The sequence below is a fragment of the Octopus bimaculoides genome, chromosome 4 (assembly GCF_001194135.2).
Source record: "Octopus bimaculoides isolate UCB-OBI-ISO-001 chromosome 4, ASM119413v2, whole genome shotgun sequence".
Taxonomy (NCBI): Eukaryota; Metazoa; Mollusca; class Cephalopoda; order Octopoda; family Octopodidae; genus Octopus; species Octopus bimaculoides.
The window spans coordinates 96,081,157-96,085,795 of NC_068984.1; the positions used below are offsets into that span (position 1 = coordinate 96,081,157).

At 37.1% G+C, this 4,639-nt stretch overlaps 1 protein-coding gene across 1 annotated transcript in view; it reads left to right on the forward strand.

Annotated features, from left to right (window-relative positions):
* LOC106871658 (cytosolic carboxypeptidase 2) overlaps nt 1-4,639 on the forward strand; it is a 229,443-nt gene that overhangs the window by 201,761 nt on the left and 23,043 nt on the right. The gene's annotated exons all lie outside the window — the stretch shown is intronic.

Below are 4,639 nucleotides of genomic sequence, written 5' to 3' on the forward strand. Positions count from 1 at the left end.
AGAGAGAGAGAGAGAGAGAGAGAGAGAGAGAGAGAGAGAAAGAGAGAGAGAGAGAGAGAGAGAGAGAAAGAAAGAGAGAGAGAGAGAGAGAGAAAGAGACTGAGAGAGAGAGAGAGGAAGAGAGAGTGAGAGAGAGGCAGAGATAAATAGAGAGAGGGAGAGAGATAGAAACATTCCACATGCACACTTTTCACTATTTTCCTTCTCTTTTTACCTCCTCCCCTCCTCCTCCCTCCACACATACCTAAATGTAAACACTGTACTTCCTCTTTCCCTCCTCCTGTTACCACCCCTACTCCCTATGACACACAAATATTACTCATTAAAATGTCACTGCTGGTGACACCCATAAATCAAAATATTAAGTAAAAAAAGGGACTATTTGTGGTTTTGCAAGAAAATGTCAACAGCAGCTGCAAAATGTAAAGTAAAAATAGTGGCAACAAAAGCAGTGACAAAATCAACAACAACAAGCAGTATCATTATCATCATCATCATCATTCATCATCACCAACAACTGTGACACAAGAATAAGAACATCAACAATGGCAGTAGTTGTTGTTGTTGGCACTCCGTCGCTTACGACGACGAGGGTTCCAGTTGATCCGATCAACAGAACAGCCTGCTCGTGAAATTAACGTGCAAGTGGCTGAGCACTCCGCAGACACGTGTACCCTTAACGTAGTTCTCGGGGATATTCAGCGTGACACAGTGTGACAAGGCCGACCCTTTGAATTACAGGCACAACAGAAACAGGAAGTAAGAGTGAGAGAAAGTTGTGGTGGAAGAGTACAGCAGGTTTCGCCACCATCCCCTGCTGGAGCCTTGTGGAGCTTTAGGTGTTTTCGCTCAATAAACACTCACAACGCCTGGTCTGGGAATCGAAACCGCGATCCTATGACCGCGAGTCCGCTGCCCTAAACACTGGGCCATTGCGCCTCCACAGCAGTAGTAATAACAACAGTAATAGCAGCAGCGGCAGCAACTTTAATAGCAACAAAAGCGAAAAAAAAGAAAACGAAACAAAAAAAAAAAGAAACAGAGGGAAAGCAGTAGCAATTAAAACTTCATCAGCAACAATAGCAACAACGACAATAATAGGAAGAATAACATCAATAGCAGTAAGAAAACAATAACAATAAAAACACCAGCAAATAACAGCAACAACAACAATAACAATATTAACAACATCAGCATCAACTTCATCAGCAAATTTCAACAACTAAAACTATAGTGGTAGTAACTATAGCAACAGTCTAGCAATATTCAAGCTTACAATGAACGTTAACTATTGTCTTCAATCTAAGTTTAGAGTAGTGCTCCACAACCGGCATGCCGCGACACACTGGTGTGCCACAAGACGACGCTAGGAGTTCCGCAGTGTAACCCGAATATAATTTTTTCCCTATACTTTTAGTCATATTTTTAGTTCAGGTATGCCATTGGATTCTGAAAAGAATATAAGTGTATCGCAAGTGAAAAAAGGTTGCGGGGCACTGATTTAGAGGAATGAACTGCTTATATTTTAAACTTACATTATCTGAAACCTACATATTGTATGACATATCCATGTAGTGCGATACCTCAGTAGTGTTATACCTACATGTATTGTTAGACTAGAATACACCGTGTCACACATACATGTACTGTTACATATAAATATAGTGCTACACTAAGGCAGCGAGCTGGCAGAATCGTTAGTAAGCTGCGCAAAATGCTTCACGGTGTTTCGTCCGTCTTTGCGTTCTGAGTTCAAATTCCGGTGAGGTCGACTTTGTCTTTCTTCCTTTCGGAATCGATGAAATAAGGCGCAGGAGTGGCTGTATGGTAAGTAGCTTGCTTACTAACCACATGGTTCCGGGTTCAGTCCCACTGCGTGGCACCTTGGGCAAGTGTCTTCTACTATAGCCTCGGGCCGACCAAAGCCTTGTGAGTGGATTTGGTAGACGGAAACTGAAAGAAGCCCGTCGTATATATATATATATATATATATATATATATATATATATATATATATATATATATATATATATATAAATATATATGTGTGTGTATATATGTGTGTATGCGTTTGTGTGTCTGTGTTTCCCCCCACATCGCTTGACAACCGGTGCTGGTGTGTTTACGTCCCTGTAACTTAGCGGTTCGGCAAAAAAGACCGATAGAATAAGTACCAGGTTTACAAAGAATAAGTTCTGGGGTCGATTTGCTCGACTAAAGGTGGTGCTCGAGCATGGCCGCAGCCAAATGAAAGTACATATATAACTGAAACAAGTAAAAGAGTTGAGTGTTAGTGTCGAGTAAAGCGACTTATCCCCATCCCCCAGAATTGCTGGCCTTGTACCAAAGTTTGAAACCAATATAATGTTACACCTGTATGTACTGTTACACCTTAATATAATGTTACTTTTATATTTTACTTGTTTCAGTCATTAGAATGCGATCATGCTGGGGCACCGCCTTAAAAAACATTTTAGTCGAACATGTTAAACCTATGTGCAGCGTGACATCTCAGTACAATTTTGCCCCTACATCTAGTGTAGTACAACTATGCAATGTTACACATGCACACAGCGTTACAACTTATAGTATAGTGCTACATGCAGCGTTACACCTACTTGTAATGTGACAACTATCTGCAGCGTTATATCTACATGTAGTGTCACACACCCATGTAGTGCTATATCTACATACAATATGATACTATAGTTAGAGACACACCTGCATATAAGTTACTCACACGTGGCGTTACACCTTCAAGCAATATTACAGCTTCGCAGTGTGACAACCCCGTGTGGTGTGACACCTTCATATAGAGGTGATTTTATGTAATGCGACGCATGTAGTATTACAAGTCTATGTAGTGTGACAGGACAATGTAGTGTGACAGGACAATGTAGTGTGACTAACATTGTCAAACGAAAGGAGTATAAACTCTGTTGATACAGACAAACCAGTGAAATAATACAAAAATAACAGAAATCACTCACACAAGAGAGATGAGAATTTTACTGGTTATTTGCTGTATATGACTGTATCTTCTGACTATTTCAGCCCAGCAGAATTAAATATTTCTGTGAAAAGTAATTAATCGAATGAACATTAGTATTTCAAACTCGTTTTCTTTAGCATAGTTTATAGCAGCCATAAAAATCAAATTAGAGATGGGTCACGCTATTGTATGCCAAATGGTTGGAATTTGCTTTGCTCTCTCCTGAGGATGGATATGTTTAAATCATTCTCTTATGGCATTGGTGTTGTTTAAAGTGTTAAAGGTGATACTTGCTTAAGATGTAGTACTATTCTATATTGTTTCGCTACTTCTACCGATGGTTGTTTTCATTTGGATTAATTAAATAAACTGATGACTTCTATGGGAAGCTTGGATTATTGCTTTAAAAGAGAAGTATGGTGATTTCGGTATAAAGGGTTCTGTTCGGTCTGCAATATTTAATTCAGATATTTTCAATCTTAAACTATATTCCATTCTATTTTACTTCTCTATTTGTGTTGTTGATTGGTCTGTTATATGATCGTCAACAACATATAGTTTTTTTTGTCTTGTCTGATTGCATAATTAGTTGGACATTTTTCGTAACGAGCTGGCAGAATCATAAACACGCCGGGCAGAATGCGGTATTTCGTCCGTCTTTACGTTCTGAGTTCAAATTCCGCCGAGGTCGACTTTACTTTTCATCCCTTTCGAGGTCGATAAAATAAGTACCAGTTGAGCGCTAGGGTCGATTAATCGATTTATACCCTCTTCCGAAATTGCTGGTCATGTGCCAAAATTTGAAACCAATGTTACTAATAAATTTAAAAATTATATAGTTCTCAATTTAAAATTTGACAATTAAATTTTGAGATTAAAATTTAAATCTTAATTAAATCTCCGAAGATAAAAAGTATTTAAAATAAATAAATTAATAATATGAAGTAAATGTAGAATTATCGGACGATGAAGATAAAATAATTATTGTAATATAGTACATAACTTACCGTTGATAACGAAGTAAATTATGATGAAAAAATACTTTATGATAATGAACGTATCGATGAAACTTATAAAATAAAACTTCGCCAACGATTGTCTTATCAAACACATAAAATCAATAAGCCATTTAGTAATACAACCAATATTGACTCTAGAAACTCTAGAAACACCAAAGGAGTCTAACTGTACAGCCAAAAAATGCAGTAATATATACAGGGTTCTCAAGAAACCTATTTGAAATACACCGAGCTCAAAAGAGATTTCGTAAAGACGCTTTAAAACTGTCCTTTTTCTTAATGGTATATCAACATTGGAGAAATTCTCGAGAATCACCTTTTCAAGTGGAGTTGATCTCAATTACCCCTTGACAATTGTGATACATTCTCTAGAGGTGAAGAAATTTTAATAAATCAAAGATTTATGTTTTATAGTATTTCATATACTTGTATTTGTCTATGTTGATCAGATACATCCTGTTAACTACTACGATTTATTTCTCCTAGCTCATTTAAGAAAATTATACATATATACATACGTACACGTACGCATGCATACGTGCATACACACATACGCACAAATATATAAATATCTTTAGATATATGCTCATCCTTACATGTATATATATATATACATATATATATATAT